Here is a 25,539-nt window from a genome sequence, read left to right as displayed (position 1 = left end):
ATAGAGGTATGTCCCTGGCAGGCTTCTTCTCTGGAAGGTCACCTTAGGGTGCATATGTCTGGAACATGATGTGAGACTTAGCACCTCTAAGGTGCTCTGAGGTTGGTTCTCTGAGGATACTAATACCCACATTAGAGGCCATTAAAGAAGAATTCCTCACATTGTCCTTCTGAGAATAAAACTCAGTCTACCAGAGAATCTAATAATAGGGGCTTGGAATAGAAGAGGAAAGGTGTGGAAACTTACAGAACTATCATTCAGAAAGACCTTCCACTAATGACACTTTTTGTCCCTCTTCTCACTCCTAGAACCATGCTTATAACTAGGATTCTGCTTGTAAGAGTTTCTGCCATGGGTTCTCTCTCTTCCATCCCTCAGCTTTGCCTATAAACCAACTTTAACTCACTTTTCTTCTTCTACAAATATATTGAAACTACTTCAGTGATTACTTCCTCCCCATCTCCTTGCTATATTATAGGTTAATTTTCTTTTTGTGTTTGTCTACGAAGTATTTTTAAGGGAGGTCACAGGAGAATGGAGAAGAATATTTGATGCATTTTAAATCATGCCCCCAGCTTCCATATGCTTGTGTTATGTGCAGTGTACCAGAGGTTAAGGCAATAATATAAATATATCGGTGACAGTTTATTGTGAATGTGCATATCCAGAACTCCAATGCAAAGAATAATAGGAAAATATAAAGCATTTTAAAATGAACTTTACAAATCAAATATAAATTATAAACAGTACAAATAGAGGTGACAACTTTTCTTTTTTAAGATGTATTATGTGTGTCTTTTTTAGCATATGTGTTCCAGCAATGTGTTGAACTGGTAGCGGACCTTCCACACATTAATCATATAAGGCGACTCCAGTTTATTATGAAGTATAAATAAATCACAAGACACATGGGTCAAGGCTGAGCAGAAACTGGCTAATCCCTGAACGTGGGAGGTATTATCTTTTTTACCCTTTCCATTCATTAGCTTGTCTGCCATTTAGGTTGTTGAAGGGGACAAATGAATGAAAGTTGTGCCACCTTAGGGATATTTGTGTGTTGTGTGTATTTGTGTGTTTCTCTTGGTGCTATTGAAATCCCAAACCCAGGTCTCTATGTTCACCTCGACACACCATTAATCATAATAATGTAACAACTTCTACATCAGTATAGTAAGTGCCTTCAGACTAATGAATATCTGCCACTTAATAATTAGGCAGTTCAGATAGCAGAAATTTTTCATTTAAAGGTGGTTAATTGGACGAGATATGGTAAGAAGCATTCTGAAATTCTTATCCAGGGATGGATCTCAGACCAAATATAGACACATGGTAAATAATAAATGGATGATCTCACATCTAAACACAATAAATGGGATTCACAACATAGCTTAGAATATATCCCCTGTTCATAAATCAGAATCTGTGCTTCAATAATTCTCAATGAAATTATGCATTAAAAAAACTGAGCCCCTGAATCAGCATTAGTTATTGAACTAAATGTTTTGATGAGAGCTTCTATTGACATTTGTTGTGGTCTATTAAAAATTCCTTGTGAAAAAATCAATATTTAATGGCTTTGTGAGTCTTTTAATGTTTCTGGCCTTTGTTTGGTCTCCAGCAGTCTACAAAACTGAGATCCACAGTGACCAATGAGTACCATAGCAAATATAATTTCAGACATAATATTTCTATGATCACATAAATGTTTAAACACTGTGTTTTGAATTTTTATTTTGTTTGATTGTAAATATTTATCATCAGAACTCTTTTAAGCTCCGATGGTTTAGCAGGTTAAGAAAAAGAGAAAAAGCAACAAAGAATAAAACTTCTAGTGATAATTTTTTTTAATATGATGTAATTGAGAGAGAGAATGAGCGGGGAGAGGGTCAGAGGGAGATGGTGAAACAGGCTCCCTGCTGAGCCGGGAGCCCAACGTGGGGCTCAGTCCCAGGATCCCAGAGCCATAACCTGAGCCAAAGGCAGACATGTAACTAACTGAGCCACCCAGGTGACCCTTCAGTGATAATTTTTAAAAAACAAAGTAGGGGTGAATATTCTATACAATGAAACCACTGTTTACATTTTAGGGGAGGACATTTATTTTTATCTAACATTGTCAGTTCTCTATTTAAATATATAGAATTGTATAGTAATACATTAACAACAATGTTACTAATGCTTCATAATATTCATAATTTACAAAAGGATTTAATATTATCTCTTTGTAAGCTTTATAATAAACCTATGAGGATACATTTAAATATATCCATTTTAGGTGTAAGGAAAGAGAGTTTAAATAATAAAAAGACTCACACCTGAGTTTCAAATCCAGGAATTTTTTTTTAACTAATTAACAATCAAATATATTCTGTTATATTAAAGCCGCTTATATTGCATATCATAACCTGGCATAAATCTCAAACATATTTATTTTTTGGTTTCCATCTAAATATTTGAAACAACTTTGGGATAAATGTTCTCACACCGTCCTATATTAGTAAACAGAGGGAAGTTTTGTATCATATGTTAACATACATGGTTTGTACCATATATACTTAATATCATTAGGAATACTTTTATGTCAGTTATGCCAAACTCAAGCTGTTGTCTGTGGCTTTTATCCTTTCACTTGCAGGTGGATAATACTAAACAACTTCCATACTTTCCCCAACTGGTTATCTGTTCATGCCTTTTCTGGCACTGTCCTCTTGATTGGCCTATCAACATAGAGTCCTGTTCAAATCTGAACAGTTTATTGGAGCTTCCAATTATAGGCAAAATAAAGTTTGTACTCCTGATTATGGCATAGTAAGACCTTCCTTTGTAGTTTTCCATTTGCATTCTGAAAACTGTCCTTAGCTAAACAAAATTCTCAAGTTCTTTTGACATGCAGTTAATAGAGAATATTATCTTTCCCTGGCATAGTCTTTCTTCTCATCTTTGTAAGATGTGAACCTAGATTTTTGAGTCCAGATAGTTTGCATCGTTGTGTTCAAGCAAGCTCTCTCCAAATGGCAGCAAAGATAACGCTGGACAGCTTCAGAGAAGTGGGTTTTTTTAGTATTCTTGAACTCTCAGAAAGAGAGCTAGCTGCTTTCACTCTTCCCTGTATTGAAAATATTTCCTTAAAAAAACTAATTGACCATTCCTAAGTCATGCCCACTTCTGGATTGAACCTGTGGAAATAAGGTGCTCCCATTGAAGCTGTGGTTCCATGATGACCCCTTTGGTGCAGATACAAGACTCAGTGATTGTCATTCCATTCAGATGTAAAATGACCAGTTCTCATAAGGAGTAAAGGAATTCTCTTATAAAAAAAAGAAAGAAAGAAAGAAAGAAAGAAAAAGAAAAGGGAAATGGAGGCTGAACAACCAAAAATATTTCTGTACTCTGTGAACACATCCTTCAAGAGGCAAGGAGTATCATTCTCTATGTGAAGCCTTCCTTAGTAAAGCAGGTAAAATCAGTCACTTGTTCTCCTGAGATGTCTCTGGAACATGTTTAATTGAGCAGTTATCGGTACAGGATACTATTTTTGTGTACTACTCTCTCTCTCTTTCTAAACTATAATCCTTTAAGGACAGAGGCCATGTTTTACTCATTTCTGTATGCTCATTGCATCATAGTTTTTAGTACAGAATAAAGCCTAAAATTGTTTCATATAACAGTGATCCTGAGTTCTTCTGTCTTCTACTCTTGCACAAGTTCAAAAAGGCACATGCAAAAGCATTTACTTTAGCTGTGCAAAAAAAAAAAATCTTTGCAGAAATGTGATTTAAACATAATGGGCTTGGCTTTAAGCAATAGATAATATAGAAAAATATTTCTTTATCTTTTGTAAAAGAGCTCCTGATGACACAGTCCATTATGTTGATCAATGTCCTTACTTAAAAACTTATTTGAAAGTATATTTAAAATCTGACAGAGAAAATTACTCTTCAAATTTATTGCTAACACAAAATATGCCTCTCCTTAACATGTGGTATATTTCTTTCTGCTAAATAACGAGAAATTCAGTAATGTCTGCTTCCATTTTGACTATCAAAAATAAATAGATAAAATTAAAGCTTGTGTTAGCCTAATTTAGGCTATTTTTTCTGGTGTAATTGTTTCTTAATCTGGTTTTCCAACTTATCATGTATAAAAATTATCCAGAGAACTTGTTAAGAACTTGTTTCTCTACCCCATTCCCTGAAATTTTTATACAATCATTACCTTGCATATTTTGAACATCTGATTGATTCAGAAATCAGTAAGTAAATATGCATATTTTAATTTCTAGTGTATTCACTGAAAAAGTAGGAACAAACAACATTTCCAAACAGAGGTACAAAGGAGGAATGATAAAGAACATGATTCAACTGGTCTAAACGAAGGCAAGAAAAGAAAGACAAAGAAATAGAGTCCTTCCCTGAGTTAATGGAAAGGGAGTACTCCCGGTATCCATGAAAAGATTCCCCCTAGAGTATTGAGCTGATTATTACTTAGTGTATAGGTATAAGGAAACTACAGATTGAGGAAAGAATTAGTAGAAAAAAATGGAGGTAACAGTGCCTCCATTTCAGAATATGAGCAGGGAAGATTTTAGCAACATCTTCTAGAATGGTTCTAAAAATGAAAAGCAGAATAACAGAAAACTGAATCAGTTTATGAGAATGAGAACATGAAAGAAAATAATTCCAACAAATATAGAAAAATAATTGATGAAATTCAATCCTCTTTCATAATAGAAATGTTTAACAAATTAAGCATGGAAGTAGGACTCTTTATTCTGCAAAAAAGGTACTTAGAAAATATTATGATTAACACCCTTGTAAATGGGACAGTGTTACAAATACTCCTTTTAAAGGGAGAAGTAAAACAATTTCACTAGTTTCCAGCTTATCTTTTTTGAGTTTTGCTTCACAAAAATGTGTATGTTCTTATTTTTCTTCCTTTTTACACAAAAGGTAGCATTCGTTTTATACTCTATGTGTTGTTTTCCTCACTTAACAATATATTCTGGAAATCATTGGCTATTAGTTGATAGAGCTTTGTCATTCTTTTTTGTAGGATTATAATACCCAATTTTGTAGAAGTACCATAATTTCATATGTGAGCATTTAAGTTGTTTCTATCTAATATCTTGGAATTATAAATAATACTACAAAGCAAATTTTTTTGCATATGTATTTCATGTTTTTGGAGGTATAACTTAAAGATAAATTTCTAAAACTGAGGTAAAAAATAAATTTACAATTACATTTTCTAAGATTTTACCAGTTTTTCCTCCATACTAATTGAAATATTTTATATTCTCACTGGCATTATGTCAGAATATTTGTTTCCTGAAAGAATTGCCAAAATACTGTGTTGTCAAACTCTTAATTTTTTAAATCCTGGTAAAAAATCATATCTTGGTATTTTAATTTTCATTTTTATTGTTAGAATTGCAAATGATTATAGCTGAAGAATCTATTCATAAGTTTAGAAAGGTGTCTGTGTTCATTTTCTCGTTTTTTAAAATGGATTTTTGTTGGGACTTTTTTGTTGTTTTTTACTGTTGGTGTTGACTTTTTAGATAACACCATCGAACGCATGATCCATGAAAGAACTGACAAACTGGACTTTATTAAAGCTGAAAACTCTGCTCTTCGATAGATAATGTCAAAGGAATGAGAATACAAGCCACAGACTGGGAGAAAACACTTGCAAAAAACATATCTGATAAAAGACTGTTATCTAAAATATACAGAAAACTTTTAAACTCAATAGTAGGAAAATGAACAACTGATAAAAACTGCATATACAAAGGGGATTAAGAATATACTTACCTTGAGGAGCACTGAGAAATGTATAGAACTGTTGAAACATATTGCATACTTGAAACTAATGTAACCCTATACATTAATTATACTTGAATTTTTAAAATTTAATAATGAATCACTATTTTTCACTCAATATTATTATAACCAAATTCAGGCAAGAATCATCAATGACTGTTCAATAATTAGGTGAAAGTTTGTGGGGCAACAATATTTACAAAGTCTCAAAGTATCTCCCCAAGTTCACTTATTCACTATTAAAGGGAAATTGGAGGATATTATAAAACAGAACAGAAACTTTGCCTGTAAACTTAAAAAAATTAACATCATAAAAGATATAGAATCAGTGTTCTATATTTTAGGAGACTATAAATATAGAATCAGTGTTCTTTATTTTAGGAGACTAAAGAGATGAAAACCACATGGTGCATGTGACCCTCAACTAGGTCTTAGATCAAGAAAAATTTTTATAAAGACAGTGCAGTAATAATGGGAAGATTTTAAATACAGCCTATACATCAGATAATAGCATTGTATGACTACTATTGGATATTCTCAATTTGATCATTTCACCTTGTTTTTTTATGAGAATATCTTTGTCTTAGAGGAACAGCCAAAGTATTTAAGGGTGAGAAGTCATGATGTCACCAACTTATTCCCAGATGGTTTGGGGAAAAAAATATTTCAGGAATCAAAAATATACATAGACACATAAAGGGTTTTAGTACATTCTTCAGATTTTATTTACATTTGAATTTGATCAAAATAAAATCTTAAATAATATTTTAAAGCATTGTGAGCAGAACAAAGAACCCACTGTTGCCACACCTATTTTTCTTAGTCTTAGCTAGTGCAATAAGGCAATTTAAAATTGTGAAGTATTAGGATTCAAAAGAAGAATATAAAACTCTCATCATTTGCAAATGATATAATTATCTACATAGAATATCAAAAATAGTAAATTTAAAATTGATTAACAACCTAAATATGAGAACTGAAACCATAAAAATTCTAGAAAAGGACATACAGTAACTTCTTTGACATCAGCCATAACTTTTTTCCTAGTATGTCTCTTGAGGCAAAGTGCACAAAAGCAAAAATAAACTATTGCAACTACATGAAAATAAAATCATTTTCACAGTAAAGGAAATAGTCAACAAAACTAAAAAGCAACCTATGGAGTGGGAGAAGATATTTGCAAATAAAATACCTGTTAGTATTCAAAATATATAAAGAACTTCTAAAACTCAATGCCCAAATACTGAATAATCCAGTTAAAAATTAGGTAGAAGACATGAGCAGATATTTCTTCAAGAAGACATCCAGGGATCCGGTGGCACAGCGGTTTGGCGCCTGCCTTTGGCCCCGGGCGCGATCCTGGGGACCCGGGATCGAATCCCGCGTCGGCTCCCGGTTCATGGAGCCTGCTTCTCCCTCTGCCTGTGTCTCTGCCTCTTTCTCTCTCTCTCTCTCTCTCTCTGTGTGTGTGTGTGTGTGACTATCATAAATAAATAAAAAATTTTAAAAAAAAGAAGACATCCAGATGGCCAAGAAACACATGAAAAGATCTTCATCATCACTTATCATCAGGAAAATACAAAACTATAATAACCTGTCACCTCACACCTTTCACAATGGCTAAAATCAACAACACAAGAAACAACAGATGTTGGTGAGGATGTAGAGGAAAAAAGAACCCTCATGCAGTGTTGGTGGGAATGCAAACTGGTATAGCCACTCTGGAAAGCAGTATGGAGGTTCCTCAAAAGGTTAAAAATAGAACTACCCTACAATCCAACAATTGCATTACTAAATATTTGCCCAGAGAATACAAAAACACTAATTTAGTATTAATTCAAATGGATATATGCACCTCTTTATTTATAGCAGCATTATTTACAGTAGCCAAGATGTGGAAGTAGCCCAAGTGTCCATTGATAGATTAATGATAAAGAATATGTGGTGTATATATACAGTGGAATATTATTCAGCCACAAAAAAGAAAGTCTTGACATTTGCAACAAGGATGGAGCTTGACAGTATAATGCTAAGTGAAGTAAGTCAGAGAAAGACAAATACGATATGACTTCACTCATATGTGGAATTTAAGAAACAAAAGTGAAGGGAATAAAATAGAGACACACAAATCAAGAAACAGACTCTTAAGTGTAGAGAACAATCTGGTGGCAACCAGAAGGGTGATGGATGGGAGGATGGGTAAAATAGGTGGTTAAGGATTAAGGAATAGACTTGTGATGAGCACTGGGCGATATATGGAATTGTTGAATCAGAATTTTGTACACCTGAACTAATATGACTATATATTAACTAAATGGAATTAAGATGAAAATTTAAAAAGCCAAAAGAAAAAAATCAGAAAACAAAAATAATATACAGAAAAGTAATAATTTAGCAATTTGACTGGATGTTACATTTCTATAAATCAAGAGCTCAAAAATTTAAGTTTTAAGAGCATCATTCATAATGGCAAAAAAGTTACATTATACCCAACATTAAATTTAGCAACTATGTCTAAGACTTACATGCATAAAATTATAAAATTTTACAGAAATAAATTAAAAATGCTGAATAAACTAAGATATATCTTGCTCATGGATGGAAGACTTTCTGAAGAGACCTTTTTTTTTTTTCCAATTTGATTTGTAGAATCAGTAATTCCAGTAAAAAGCTTGTGAACTTTTCTTTTTCTTGGATGTTGGGAAGACATTTCTAATGATTATATGGAAGACTAAAAGATCCACTAATAGACTAGACACTTCTGATGGAGGAGGCAAAGGAGGAGAAAGGACAAGAAGGTGAAACAAGAGGAGGAAGAACTTGCCCTATTCCATATCAGGACTTAGGCAGGCAAACAAACTTCATACTATAATAAGGTATGTTCAACAAATACAACCAACAAAGGATTAGTATAAAAAGGAATAAAGAGGACACTCAGCATGCAGGACTCACCAGCCTCCAACTCTGGGCAGTGTCCCCAAGCCTGGCCCAAGTCTGAATTGAGACTCCCCATCCACTGGAATATACCTGGCTCTGCATTTGTCATTGCCTGCATGCTGGACCAAGCCAGTTTGACCTCCACTACCTCAGTTAGATCCTGAATGTTGGGAAACATATTCATTTAATGCATTTGAGGAAAATGGGAACTTGAGGTGACCAAGCCTTTCTAGAGGAGACCACCTATGAAAGACCAGCAGAGGAGATGATAAACACACAAAGGAAGATTTTTTTTGTTTTTATTTTTTTATTACTTTGCAAGCAACCATTACACATTTAAGCACTAAGATGTTTTATTTGGTATTTAAATAACTGTGCTAGGTAGAGATATAGGAGTCTACAGGATCAATAAGCAGACCTCAAATAAGCAAACCTGTATATCTTCCCCCATCCAGTGGATGAAAGCATTATGATGGGAATGGGAAAAATTGAGTGTATTCCCATAACAGTGTTACCCCTCCATGAACTGCTGTCCACATAGCTGACTAAAAGTCCAAATTGGATTTATCTTTTTATACATTTTCTGAAAAAGGATACTTGATGCCCATTTTTTTTTAATTTTATAAATTAATTTTTATTGGTGTTCAATTTACCAACATACAGAATAACACCCAGTGCTCATCCCGTCAAGTGTACCCCTCAGTGCCCGTCACCCATTCACCCCCACCCCCCGCCCTCCTCCCCCTCCACCACCCCTAGTTCATTTCCCAGAGTTAGGAGTCTTTATGTTCTGTCTCCCTTTCTGATATTTCCTACCCATTTCTTCTCCCTTCCCTTATATTCCCCTTCACTATTATTCACATTCCCCAAATGAATGAGAACATACACTGTTTGTCCTTCTCCGGTTACTGTGGCCAAGTTCAAAAAGGGTGTTGCCTGAGTTCTCCTCTGGGATTTTGATGGAATCTTGTCTCACATTTAGATCTTTCATCTATTTTGAGTTTATCTTTGTGTCTGGTGCAAGAGAGTGGTCCAGTTTCATTCTTCTGCATGTGGATGTCCAATTTTCCCAGCACCATTTATTGAAGAGAGTGTCTTTCTTCCAGTGGATCGTCTTTCCTCCTTTATCGTATATTAGTTGACCATAAAGTTCAGGGTCCACTTCTGGGTTCTCTGTTCTGTTCCATTGATCTATGTGTCTGTTTTTGTGCCAGTACCACACTGTCTTGATGAACACAGCTTTGTAGTACAACCTGAAATCTGGCATTGTGATGCCCCCAGATATGGTTTTCTTTTTTAAAATTCCCCTGGCTGTTTGGGGTCTTTTTTAAAGACCTTAAAAGCTAAACTGCTCAGACTGAATCTTCATTTTGTAGCTGAGTTTTTGTCTGTTCTTTTCCATTCTTACTTTTGAGGATAGTTATCTTGTGCGTAACAGCTCTGTGGAGGGAAAAACATGGCATCGTCCTCCTCACCCTCAAGTTCTGATGTTTTAGTATCTAAGAATAGTTTTGGATTTATTATCTGATTTTTATCCCTCCTAAGATTTCTCTTATCTTCTATAGTGTTTGGAAACCTGTATTTTAACAGAATAACCTTAAAGAAAAATACTAAGAAGGAAAATTTTGCAAGAACTGAATTGGACTAATTTTTCATTTTCCAATGCCTTACAGCATTACATGAAGGCTAGCTGGCCAACTTCATCATTTTCTCAAAATGAGGCTCATTAAAAGGTGTCTTAGGAATGGTATCATGCTTTTTTGAGAGCATAAACACTTCTGAGCCTTTTATTTTCAAGGTATCAAAAGCAATTTGCAGTTCTCAAACTGAAATCCATCACCCATTGTCCTTCATGACTTCTGAGGCGTGGCCAGCAAATGGATGACCCAGGAATCTTCTTCCATAATATGTACATACAAATATACACATATATGTATATATGTATATATGTGTATGGGATTTTTTTCTTTTTTATTTAAGGTTCATTGAGAATCAGCTGCCAAAACATTGGAGTTTGAGGAAAAAATGCTTCCCCAGACTCTCTCCCAGAGATAAGAAAGAAAACAAAGGCCATCTTGTAAGCTGTGATATAATACAGTATGTTCACAGCAGCACTTTGCAAAAAAAAAACCTAGAAATAACCCAAATGCCTATCAATAGAAGTCTGATAAGTAAATGATAGTGTGTTCACATAATGGAATATTATGCAACACCAAAAATGAATGAACTATGCCTTTATGCACAATATGGATGAATCTTAGAAATTTTTGAATTGTAAGAGATTTTCTGATATATTCCATCCTTTAGTATAATGAATATGATGAAATATAGGGTTACTCTTATTTTAGACATCTAGAGTTTTAAAGTGTATGTTCTTATAATTGACAAAAACAGAAAATGACATGTAGCTGGTAATTGTACCCTTGCCTGGCTGGTGAAGATAGAACGTGGCACACCATAGACTACTTGGAAGACCAAAAAAATACCAGAGTAATACAGCATCAGCAAAATAAACTATAGCATTCAGTTAAGGAGTGAGTCTTCATCAGAAATAAGCATTTTTGAAGACTGATGTTTTATTATAGGACTGTGATATATTTTAGTGTTTGCTTTAAGGTGTTACTTTTATTTATTTATTTTTATTGAAGTATTGTTGACATTGACAGTTACATTAGTTTCAGATTTACATCCTTCTACTTCACCAGTTCCAAACATTACTCAGTGCTCAACAGGAGGAGTGTCATCACCATCTGTAACCATACAGCGTTATTACAGTATTGTTGACTGTATTCCCAGTCCTCTACTTTTCATCCTAATGGTTTATTTGTTTTATAACTGGAAGTTTGTATCTCCTAATCTTCCTCACCTATTTATTTTAGCAAAGAATTGTGAACTAAGTTAAGTGTATCTCTTAAGCATTATTCCCAGTTAGTTTTTTTATATAAAAAAATCTTGTCAACATAATTATAAATCTTTTATCAGAATATTTTTCAATTTCAATCAGTATTTTTATTTTTAATGCTTTGTAAATGTGAATACAAAAAATTAAAATTTAAAAAATGTAAAAATTCTTGAACTAACAATCTCCTATCAAAATGATTCTCACACTTCAGTGTGCATCCAAATTATATGGAAGACATTTTTTTTATATGGAAGGCATATTAAAACACAGTTCACTGGACCCCATCTACAGAGTATCTGATTCAGTACTCTGAGGTGAGGCCTGTGAATTCCCAAGTGATTGAATAACTGATGCCTATCAGTTTTTGGAGTTAGATACTACTTGTCTTCTTTCCTGAAGTCACTGTACTTGTGGTACATTGGAGGACATGTAACCTGAGTTCTGCCTAGTGGTCTGCTCATGTCCATAGTTCCATCACCTATATAAAAAGAGACAGCGTCCAGTGGTCTCTCAGGTGATTTCAGTTCTAAAATTTTATAAGCCATTTATTCTTCAGAATTCAGTTCCAAAAGTCAGTGTCTCTTGATGTCAGCTGATGTGTCATTTGCCAATATGTGTTCATAGAAACTTTGTCAAAATTTAATCAGCTTGTGGAAATCTCTATCCAAGAGAAATTCCATATCAAGATTTCATTAATTTTTCTAAAAAGTTTTGATTAAAATAAGTGGTATATATTTGCAAAAGTATACTTAAACACTTACTAAAGGCCACCTTAAAATTTTGGAAGGGAACTAGACAATACATTATTTGTCGTATGGGAGTTCATCATGTTTGACAATGGGTCAAGTAACTTTTACTTTGATCCTGACAGAAATTCTAAATATGGAATTTTTCTCCTAGATCTTGACATAAATGCTAATGAGCCCAAGTTCAAGAAGTTTTCTGGACTCGGAGATGAGCCCCTGTCTTGCAAAGGCAAACAATATTCTAACACAATAGTGTAGGTAATCTGAAGAGAGCAATTTGGTGACACTTTTGCAGCCTGGCTTCACTGCCATTTGTGTTGGTTACTATAAATGAACCTGGAGAAAACAGAAAACTTCCAAACTCATTCTATGATGCCAGCATTACCTTGATCCCAAAATCAGAAAAAGACCAAAAGGAGAATTACAGGGATGCTTGGGTGGCTCAGCAGTTGAGCGTCTGCCTTTGGCTCAGGGCCTGATCCCGAAGTCCCAGGATCGAGTCCCACATTGGGCTTCTTGCATGGAGCCTGCTTCTCCCTCTGCCTGTGTCTCTGCCTCTCTCTGTGTCTCTCATGAATAAATAAATAAATAATCTTAAAAAAAAAGAATTACAGGTCAATATTCCTGATGAACATGGATGCAAAAATTCTCACCAAGATACTGGCCAGTAGGATCCAACAGTACGTTAAAAAGATTATTCACCATGGTCAAGTAGGATTTATTCCTGGGCTGCAAGGATGGTTCAGCATCCACAGTTCAATCAATGGGATACATCACATTAATAAAAGAAAAGACAAGAACCATATGATCCTCTCAATAGATGCAGAAAAAGCATTTGACAAATACAGCATCATTTCTTGATTAAAAGTCTTCACAATGTACAGATAGAGGGAACATACCTCAATATCATAAAAGCCTTGTACAAAAAAGCCCATGAATATCATTCTCAGCAGGGAAAAACTGAGAACTTTTCCCTTCAGGAACACTACAGGGATGTCTACTCTTACCATTGTTGTTTAACATAGTACTAGAAGTCCTAACCTCAGCAATAAGACAACAAAAAGAAATAAAAAACATACAGATGGACAAAGAAGAGATCAAACTTGCATTCTTTGCAGATGATATATTATCTGTGGAAAAATGAACTATTGGGACTTTATCAAGATGAAAAGCTTTTGCCCTGCAAAGGAAACTGTGAAACTGTCAATAAAACTAAAAGATGACCTGCAAAATGAGAGAAAATACTTGCAAATATCTTATCAGATAAATGGCTAGTATCAAAAATCTATAAAGAACTTCTGTATGTTGGTAAATTGAACACCAATAAAAATTAATTTATAAAAAAAATAAAAAAAAATAAAAAATAAAAAATAAAAAAAAACAAAAACAAAACAAAACAAAAAAAAAAGTTAGGTATTAAGTCCTGGTTTGGTGATATGGGTTTAGCACAAATGACTCCATTTTGTGCCTGTTGTCTCCCTTTTAACAATAAATGTATATTATACAGTAAAAAAAAAAAAAAAAAAAAAAAAAAAAAAAAAAAAAAAAGAACTTCTCGGGCAGCCCCGGTGGCGCAGCGGTTTAGCGCCGCCTACAGCCCGGGGTGTGATCCTGGAGACCCAGGATCGAGTTCCGCATCGGGCTTCCTGCGTGGAGCCTGCTTCTCCCTCTGCCTGTGTCTCTGCCTCTCTCTTGGCTCTCTCTGAATGAATAAATAAATAAATCTTTAAAAAAAAAAAAAAGAACTTCTCAAACTCAACACCCAAAAAACAATCCAGTCAAGAAATGGACAGAGGACTTGAACACACATTTCTCCATAGAAGACATACAAGTGGCCACCAGACACATGAAAAAATGCTCAACATCACTAGGTATCAGGGAAATACAAATCAAAACCACTATGAGATACCACCTTTTCCCAGTCAGAATGTTTAACATTAACAAGGCATAAAATGATAGATGTTGTCAAGGATGCGGAGAAAGGGGACCTTGGAAAACACTGCTGATGGGAATGCAGGCTGAAACAGCCACTCTGGAAATCAGTATGAAGGTTCCTCAAAAAGTTAAAAATAGAACTACCCTATGCTCCAGCAGTTGCATTACTAGGTGTTTATTCAAAGGATACAAACATAGTGATCCAAAGAGGCACTTGCACCCCACTGTTTATAGCAGCAATGTCCACAATAACCTAAATATGATAAGAACCCAAATGTCCTTTGAGAGATGAATGAATAAAGATATGGTATATATTTGTATATACAATGAAATATTACTCAGCCATCAAAAAAATGAAAACATTTGCATCAACTTGGATGGAACTAGAGGGTGTTATGTTAAGTGAAATAAGTCAATCAGAGGGCAGCCCAGGTGGCTCAGGGGTTTACCCCCGCCTTCAGCCCAGGGCCTGATCCTGGAGACCTGGGATCGAGTCCCATGTTGGGCTCCCTGCATGGAGCCTGCTTCTCCCTCTGCCTGTGTCTCTGCCTTTCTCTCTCTCTCTCTCTCTCTCTCTGTAAATAAATAAAATCTTTTTAAAAAATCAGAGAAAGAAAACTCTCATATGATTTCACTCATATGTTGAAGTTAAAAAAAAAAAAAAACAAAACAAGACAGGATCATAGAGGAAGGGAGGGAAGAATAAAATCAGTCGAAATTAGAGAGGGAGACAAACCATAAGAGAGTCTTTACCCAGGAAGCAAACTAAGGGTTGTTGGAGGGAAGGTGGGTGGAGGAATAGGATAATTGGGTGAAGGGCATTAAGGAAAGTACATAATATAACAATCACTGGATGTTATATGCAACTGATGAATCACCAAACTCTACCTCTGAAACTAATAATACACTCTATGTTAATTACATTTAAATTTAAAAAATAAATAAAACTAATGAACCTGGAGGCATGAATATCTTAGTGGGATAAAGTCATTCCGGAGGAAAAAAATGCAATTGAAATAATGTATTTGGGACATTTTTACAAACAGTTTATGTTATTTCATAAACATGCTCCCTAGGCGTCTATTAACATCTTTATATTTATAGATGCCATCAAGATAAGATGAACTATTCGGTCCCCACATAGGTGATAAATGGTTGCACACGTAGTGATGAGAATGCAAGCTAGACCTTTAGCCATTTATTTCTGGCTTTATTGCTCAGAAGTTTCAGCCAACAATCTTTCTAATGTCTTTTGGTGATTAAAAGTGTCTGCAGGGGACTAAAGATGATTTGAGGCAAGAAAATTCAGAATACTGATTCTTTTTTAACCATATTTCATGCTCCTTCATTATTTTTGGTAATAGATTTGATAAACTCACTGTACAGTTGACATGGAACATTTTATATGATTCTTATGCTGCTCACAGACACAATTTCAAAGTTATTATGAGACAAAATATTTGGTCCATTAAGTAGGTATTCTCTCCAGATGAGTGCCAAAAATGTTTTTTAAAAATCTTAATATATGAGGAGGAAAAACTACATAGTAAAATTTTTACTCTTTAAAAAACATATCTATTTATTTTACATATCAGGCATCCCCAATGTATAAAAGAAAACATCACAATTCTTTGAGTTACTTTTCAGACTACTAATTTGGTTCAGAAAAAGATTTTTTAAAAATGAAGAATGGATTCAATATATCTACATCAGGTTTATCGAACAGTCCTAGATCATTTCTTCCCAGATGGGCAGTCTGCTGACTATGGCTTTTATTTTCTTCCCATTTTAGGCATGATGTAACTCAGCACCCTAGTAATGTGAAAAATATTCTTCTGGCTCCTGGCATCATCCAGGAAACTAGCAGATTTGGAGTTCATTTCCATGCATTTTAACCTAAGTTCAGTTTCAATGACCAGTATGTGTATGTATTTGTGTTGTGCGTATATTATATTCATATGTATGTGTATGTGTGTGTGGCTGTACAGAAAGCCTGATCACTACAGTAGACTGAATCAGCACTGGTTCAGCATCTATAGATTTCTGTAGCTTAGAGTATATGGCAGGTATGACACTAATCACCCATGAGGCAAAATTTTTGGCATCTGTTAAGCAGACAGAGTACCTCATCTTTTCCACATATTAGGACCAAGGAGGGAAGAAGAAAATTTATAAAAATAAATGTTCTGATTATTACTTACTTCTAGTAATATCTTTTCTCATTAGCCATCTTCATTGATTATGTCCTTGAGTGAGGAGGTACAAATGAATTCTCTGAGCTGGTGTACACTACTGAGCATGTGAACTTTCAATCCAGTATTGGGAAATTTAATCACAGGTCCCTGATACACATGGAGACATATATACAAAGCCAAACCCTGTAGAAATTAAGAGCTCTAAGTAAGGTTTTAAAAAAGGTGGTCATGCCAGTGCAAAAACAGATCCACCATGTACATGTGCAACTATATGTTAGGAGCTAATGGTGAGTACTGACTGCCTGTACCTAAGACTTTTAAAATACCAATTTCATAGATCTATATTTAGGAATATTTGCTATGATCTTAAGGGAAAAAACCTTATCTCTCGTAGAACAATGGGAAATTATCTCTGCTCACATTTTGTGAGTTGAGCAGTACATTGCTTGAGGCTGAGTTAGTACCCTCTTCCAGTCATATCATCAATTTCAGAACCCTCCAGCACTCTGTTCATTGATACCACGGGGACTTCACTTGTGGAAAGCACCCATACAGGTCTTTCCGACTATTTGCCTTGGGTTAGCTTTTCATTTCTACCACTAATTTTATAAAATAAGATGTGTTCTCTTTATGAAACTTGGTTCATAAGATTTTCTTACTTATTCCTCCAAAAAGGAGGAATGTATGGCATTCTAACTTTACCAAAAAAAATTTTATCCTGACTTTTTACTAGATTATGAGTAAATACCATGTTACTATCTAAATATAATTGAATTATTTATGTTAGTCAAGCTCTTTTGCAGTTTGTAAAGCTTTCAACAGTCCCTTCTAAGCACTCTTAAACTGCTTCATCTTCCTCATTTTGTAAATCTCTTCTCGTGATCTCAAAACCTCTGTAACTCCAGCTCTTTTTATTATCCCTTTATATGTCTACCCCAAAAGGTTGACATGCTGTATAAGTGCTGTCTAACACCCCAGGCCCTTAGAATATTAGAAAGTTTGGGCTTGGGCCATAAATCACCACCATCTGGATCTGAATTTTTGCTTAAGCACTCACTTTAACACAGTTTAAATAGTAAATAATCTTTTTTTTAGGATTTTATTTATTTATTAGAGAAAGCATAAGTCTGAGGGGAAGAGTAGAGGAAGACTCTCTGTTGAGCACAGAGCCCGATACAGAGCTCAATATCAGGAATTGATCCCAGGGATCCCTGGGATCCTGACCTGAGCCCAAGGCAGATACTTAACTTACTGAACCACTCAGGCGCCCCAGTAAATTAGCTTTAAAAATGTTTTTTCACGTGCAAATTTGGGTCACTATTAATTCACATACTTGTTTCAAATACAGGGCCATGATGTTTGTGTATGCTTCCATGGGATCATTATTTTATTTATATTTTTACCGTCTTCTGTTGGGGTGAAGAGAATTTGAATATTACTAACCCATTTTTTTATTTTAAGATGAGTCATTAGAGTTAGGAGAGAATTTCATGTAAAATGGATACCAATAAAATGGCATTTAGAACCAGTCCTCAGTCACAGTTACATTGTTATTAAGTGAGAAGGAGAGGGGTTAAACGAAAGGAAGGAAGGAAGGAAGGAAGGAAGGAAGGAAGGAAGGAAGGAAGGAAGGAAGGAAAGAAGAAAACTCGAACTCCCTTGCTCCATAGATTTCACTTTGGAAAAGCAGAACACCTCACTCAGCGTTTTCTACACTCAGGACCAGCACTTGCTGCTATGTCATGTCTCCTTCATCTGTAGAAACACAGGCAGCATCATAGGCATCTGTCATTCAGGAGCTGATCTGATCTGACATGACTCAGCCAGTAAGACTTGAGTTCCTCTAAAGTAGAGGAAAGGTGACAGCTGTGAATAAATATAGACTCATCTGAGGCATGTAAGTTTTCTTAGGAGGCTCATCTCACACAGTGGATGGGCAACATCGATACCATTAGTTTTTAATTATTTCTCCCAGGAGACAGGTGTCACCTCTTAGCCTTGAATAACTCTGGAACTTCCATAGCCCCTCTCCTGACAGTCTCATCTTGCACAAGTATTCTTGTAGTTTAATGGATTTTTAATACTTCAACTATGTTTTCTTTGCTTCACTTAATCTAATTACTTATTATTTCCTACTAATGAGCACTTGTGCTTGTAAACTCATTCCCTGTGTGCTTGCCTGCTGCCATTTCCATATCTGTCCCAGTTTCATTTCAGTTTGCCATTTGTGTGTGTGATTCTTATGATGACTCATATGCTCTCCGATTACATGTTGATTATAGATTATCAGGGACCTATCTAAGTGATTTTAATCTATGGAAATTATGATTTAAAATAGATAAAGTTTTCTTCCTCACAATATGAAGAAAATCACATGGCAAGTGATAGACACACATCTGCACTCAGTTTTCCTATTGAAGTTCGGGGGCAGAAATACAAGAAATTAGCAATGAAGTGATGTTCAGTGACCATAAAAGAGATCTTTAAATAATTATTTTTTTTTACAAATCTGACATCGTGACTAAATTTCGTAAGTATCAATTGGATTCCACTTAATAAGAACATATAAAGAACATACTATATCTACTCTTTTCTGGATGATGTTATTAAAAGTATAACCACACAACCACAAAGGAAGAGAGAAGCACAGCTAAATGAGTGACATTAAAATATTTATGGATTAGAGTAGGTATAAAGCATAGTGAAAGAGATAAGCATCTATAATGCTCTTGGTGAGAGCTTCAAACCAAGAGGAGGCACCTGTCCAGAAGACTGTTGAAGAGGCTAGTATGATGACTCTTGGAAACAAGAAGTATAGCTGAAAATAACAGTACTATTCATTTAAATCTATAATACTTAAAAGTCACCCAAACCCCTCCCCACAGACATAGCATTTTCCCTAGCATATGCACATTGTTTACCATCTAGGTTTTTATTCCGCAAGCATACAAAACATAACAATGCCAAAAAGGGGGTTCTTCTTCACAGACATTGAATAAATTATCTGAGGACAGTCACATATCAATGTAAATGTGACCAGTCTTCGAGATAGTTTAAGCCATATTTAAAGTTCTCCACATTCTTACTGGTTTTTGCTTCTTCTATCATTGACTAAAAATGTAGCTGTGGTTACTGATTAGTCTCATTCTCCTTGTGCTCTGAAATTTCAGACTTATTAATTATGTATATGCAAACTTAAATTTTTTGTGTCTTCTTTACAAAATTTTAATTATTGTTAAAGCTTACCTGTTTTCCTCTAGTATTCTTTTTTTCCTTAAAGCCAATTTGCCTGATAGTAATATGGCTATGTGACTTTTTTTTAATTAAGTTTTTTATTTTCAGATGATTATAAATTCACATGCGGTTGTAAGAATTCAAGGAGATCTCAGGAACCCTCTTCCCTCATGTTACCCAATGATAACATCTTTATACTTACAAAATTACAATATCACTATTGATATTGACATAGTCAAGATACAGAATAGTTATAATTCTGCCTATGTGAATGTCTTTTAGTTATTGTTTGCAAGGTATATTTTTCTATTCTTTCTTATTTCAAACTTTCCATGTGTGAATGTTTTAAATATATCTCTTATAAATAGCATATAGGTGGATTAGAAAGACCGCCTGTGTCCTTCTTGATTTTATAATTCTATTGAGATACAACTGATATAGTGTGTAATATACACATTTAAAGTATATTGTCCTGTGAATTCACATACATACTTACACTTGTGAAACTGGTATAATAAAGATAATGTACAGTTTTATATGCTCAAAATTTGAGTTTTCTCCCTAATCCATTTTTCCTTTGGCTTGATTCTCAGGCAACCACTGATCTGTTTTCTGTCACTATAAATTACTTTGAATTTCCTAGGATTTTATATTAAAAAAATCTTACATTATATACTTTCTTTTATCTGGCTTCTTTCATTCAGCATAATTAAGATTCATACAAGTTGTTACATGTAGTTGTCTCTTTGAGCCGATTGTATAGATATACCACAATCTGTTTATTCATCTACCTATTAAGAAATATTTTAGTTACATTGTGTTTGGAGCTAATGACTAATACAGCTGCTATAATATTCAGCCACAAATCTTTCTGCGTACACATTTCATTGCCCTTGGAAAATAACTGGGAGTGGAGTAACTGGGTCCTATGGTAGTTGTATGTTTAACTTCTTAAGAAACTGCCAAAACTGGCTCTAAATTGGTCATGCCATTTTACATTCCAACCAGAAGGCATGAGTGCCATTTTTTCCACATCTTGTCAAAACGTGGAATGGTCAGACTTTTTAATTTTAGGCATTTTAATAGACTTTTAATGGTGTCACACTGTGGAGTTATTTTGCATTTCTTTAATGATACTGAGATTATTTACTGGTAATTGGTAGTTTAGCTCTCTTCTTTGAATTGCCCAAATATTTTGCCCATTTAAAAATGGATTTCAAGGGACTCCTGGGTGGCTCAGTGGTTGAGCAGATGCCTTTGGCTCAGGGCATGATCCCAGTCCAGGATCCAGTTCCTGTGGGGAGCCTGCTTCTCCCTCTGTCTATGTCTCTGCTTTTTTCTGTGTCTCTCATGAATAAATAAATTTTAAAAATCTTTAAAAAATGGATTTCAAATTTTAAAATTGGTTTTTTAATGGATTTTCTCCTTACTGAGTTTTGTGAGCTCTTTGTTGTACATAGAATCTTTTATCAAATACATGACTAAAAATACTTTCTTTTTAATTTCTGCCTTGTATTTTCATTCCTTTATAAAGCAAGTATTTTTAATTTTGAGGTCTCATTTATCATTTCTTTTATGGACCTTGTTTTTGGTGTCACCATTAATAAATCTTTGCCAGAACCAAGGCACAAATATTCTCAGCTGTTTTCTTTTAGGTTTTGCATTTAGATCTGTGATCCACATTGAGTAGATTTTGTATATTGTAGAAGATACAGATTGAAGCTAATTGCATAGAGATGGCCAGTAGATCCAGTACCATATGTTACAAGGCTATCCTTTCTCTAGTGAATTTCATTTGTACCTTTTAAGAAAATCAATTGCCCATATATGTGTGGGTCTATTTCTGGAAACTTAATTTAGATCCATTGATATTTTCTGTCTTCACACAGATAGCATACTATCTAGATTACCAGAGTTTTATAGTATATATTAAAATCAAGTAAAGATAGTTCTTCCCAATATTTTTTAACTGTTTTGAGTAATTGCAGGGTCTTTGAATTTCTAGATGAATTTTAGAATCAACTTGTCAAACTCTATAAAAAGTCTTGCTAATGTTTTTCTTGGGATCACCTTAAACTGGATAAATTTGGAAAGAATTTATGGCTAGCAGTATTGAGTCTTCAGAACTCAGAATATGGTATCTCAGTGTTTTGTAACTATTAATGTAAAGATTTTAAACATCTTTCATCAGGTTAATTCCACAGTGTTTCATACTCTTGATGTATTATAAATAATGTTTTCATTTCAATTTCTTTTATTATTAAAATATATAAATAGAATTGCTTTTTTAAATATGGAGTTTATATCCTGTAACATTTACTAAGTCACTCATTAGTTCCACTAGCTGTAGGTGTGTGTGTGTGTGTGTGTGTGTGTGTGTGTCTCAATTCTAATGGATTTTCTACTTAGGAATCCTGTTGTCTGTGGCAATTCAGAGGTTGAATGTGGCATTCTTGAAATACTGGATGTCTTTAAACATGCAGACCTAAAAAATAGAATCAGATAGAGTAGTGCAATTAAGGGCAAGTATTTCCATTAACCTAGAAATAGTGTGCAGAAGGTGATATGGTAGGAAGAAAGGCAAGTTAGAACCAGTTTTCAAACCAGTCTAAGAAGGAAATATCACAAATATTCCTCTAAAAAATGGATAAATGTCAAGCATTATAATATTTTAGGCAGTTCAAGTCTATGATTTGTTGAATATTGTTTTGGGCTATTGGAAATGACTGTGGTGGATTAAGTGATTTCTAAAACGAGTAAACAGGAGAAAAAAATGGTTATTACTCATGGTCCTAGTGACAGGCATGGAAATATTTCATTCCTTTTTAAACTGCAAACTTCTTTGACACTGATGATCTATCACAGGTGTACTGTGCAAATGAAGTGACATATAAATAAATAAACCATTGCTCATCTGTCCTAGTCACTTTTACTAACCTGAAGTTCTAGACAAATAGTGATTGATGGGTATTGCTTTTGACTTTGCCATGTCTCTGTTAAGAAATATCATGGGCTTGTGCATTATCTTTTTCACACTGCAGTTTGGTCTCTGTCCTCTGTCGCCCCCATGTTATTAGTATATATATATATATATATATATATATATATATATATATATAAACTTACTGGCACAAAAAAAGGCATTTTGAGCTTATTAATTATGACACTAGAACACAGATTCTCCTCTGTGCCAGTTTGGTATATGTCATATATGTATGTTTGCATGTAAGACATTATTGTTTTTATTACTGTCACAAAAGAAAAAAGCTTGTTTTTTTTACTCTTTGGTCTAAAGGATTTCTGATCTTTTCTCCTTAGGAAAAACTTTCTCTGTTTTGCATTTCAGGAGTGGGTCAGAAATATAAAGTACTTTAGAGAAGTGATTCTTTGGGTGAGAGCCAGGTGAGAGTTTATACTCACATTGTCCTTCAAACAAGGGATTGTATTTGCAGTATCTTGCTTGTAGAGGTCAAACTATTATCATGCTATGAAAATTGTCTTTGGCTTTTATGCAGTTGTTAGAATTGCTTTGTTTTTAAATACAAACAGCTCTTTTCTTTGCATTCATGAGCACCCAGCTATGTAATCACATTTCTTCCCTCTAGGCGCTGCTGCTCCTGCTGCTGTTGGCCAACTTTTATTGGAATATATGCCAAATATTATGAAAATGATTTTACATATAATATCTGTATTCCTTATTTATTATGGTGTAATAAGTTATACTACATTTTAGTAGCTTAAAACAATGAAATTTATTGTGTCTTAAAATTTCTGAGGGTCAAGGATCTGGGAGCCATTTAGCTGACTGATTCTGGCTCAGGATCTCTCTTGTATTTGGAATAAAACTCTCAGCATTGCAGTCATTTGAAGGATGGAGGATTTGCTTCCAAGTTCACTCATATAACTGAGTATCTGATTTAATACTACAATAAATTTATTAGGTATGTACTCTTAATGTTCTCATATTACAGATGTGGAAACAAGCCTAATGAGAAACTCAACTCTAATCTGAAGCCATTGTGTTTGATTTTATCAACTATGGCTAAGTCTCCTAGTGAATGGAAAATAATTTTGAGGTGTTTACGGTGATTACTTCTGTTAAAGAAAATGAAATCTACATTTACTTTAAAGGGGAACCCAGCTCCTTCACTCATCTGAAAAAAAAATTGAATGTTATGGTTTTTTGTTTTCATTTTTTAAAAGATTTTTATTCATTCAATTGAGACAGAGAGAGAGAGAAAGAGAGAGAGTGTGTGCACGAGCAGGGGAAGAGGCAGAGGGAAAGGAAGAAGCAGACTCCCTGCTGAGCCAAGAACCCAATGTGGGGTTCCATCCCAGGACTCAGAGATCATTACCTGAGCCAAAAATAGACACTTAGCCATCTGAGCCACCCAGGCACCCCAGTACTGTTGTTATTTCACATTTATTCATATTCTCCTGAATCCATACATGAGATGTTCTGGATCAAAGATAGATTTCTTATTAGGTACTTCATTGTAAATAATAAGTAAGTTATTCTCCCTATGCCCTATTCGCTACCCCTAGAGTGACAAAATAAGAGCCAAGTCACTTGTCTTACCTGACTGGCCAGATTCATCCATAGGCAAAAGGAAGGAGAAAATTACTTTTCTCTGCTTATAAAGTGGTAGGAGACACATGTCTATTCATGTCCTGAAAGGGTCTCCTTCCTGCTCCAGTCCTTTGGTATGTAAATGAAACCTTTGGAGAAGCCAGAGACTATCTCCAGAGACTGCCTAATTCCTTCTTGAAATGAAAACACAGAAAGATAGCAGTTCCAGGCTTTATGGAACATTGAAATGTTGACAGGAAACTATTCGAAATTGTAGCCATCAGACCTCTTGCCAAGATAAGAGTTTTATTATCCTTTTGAATCAGAGCAATTTACTAGACAAATGGCTACAGATATAATTCTCATGGTATATGAAGAGTCTCAGGGGAGCTAGAGCTTTTTACTGGAATGCTGAGAAAGTAAAGGCAATTTTATTTCTCTACAGGGACCTAGTGAGAGGCTGTGAAGCCTCTTTTCTGCACAACTTCCTTTTTCCTCCTGTGTCTTTTTAATGAAAGCTCCTTCTACAAGGACTTAGATTTGTACTTACCTATCACTTTACATGTGAGAATTATTGGAGGTATGTCTGTGTTAGGTGCATCATTTATCATCAAAACACTCCACAAAAGTTTTGTATCTTAGTCAAGTATTTGTGTTATTAATTAATCAAGATGGTTAATAATGACATCTCTAAAGTCACTTCCAGATCTAAGACTTTCTGTATTAATCTCATTTTGTAAACAATGGCAATAATAATAGCAAAAATTTATTTACCACTTACTATGTCAGACACTGTTCTAGGTATGTTACACAAATTAATTTAATGTTCATAATTGCACAATAACCTATGTAATGGCTCATTATTATCCCTAGAATGGGTAAGCTAAAATACAGAAGGTTTATATATCTTGTTCGAAGTGAAGCACTGGGAAGTTGCAAAACTGAGATTTAAACCCAGGCGCTTCAGCTCCATGTTGCAAGCTCTTAACTATTGCATGAATTCTCTACAGTTTGTTATTTCACAAACTTATTTTGCACCTTCTATAAGCCAAGCAGTGTTTTACGTACTACAGATACATCACTGAACAAAATATTGAAAGCCCCTATGTTCATAGAGCTTATTTCCGGGTTAACACTGGGGTGGTCAGGTAAGGAGATAAAACTAAGCCAGTAAACATATGTATGATATAATAGACTG

This window comes from Nyctereutes procyonoides, unplaced genomic scaffold (genome assembly GCF_905146905.1).
Source record: "Nyctereutes procyonoides isolate TBG_1078 unplaced genomic scaffold, NYPRO_anot_genome, whole genome shotgun sequence".
NCBI classification, from domain to species: Eukaryota; Metazoa; Chordata; class Mammalia; order Carnivora; family Canidae; genus Nyctereutes; species Nyctereutes procyonoides.
Note: the sequence above shows the minus strand (reverse complement) of the source record.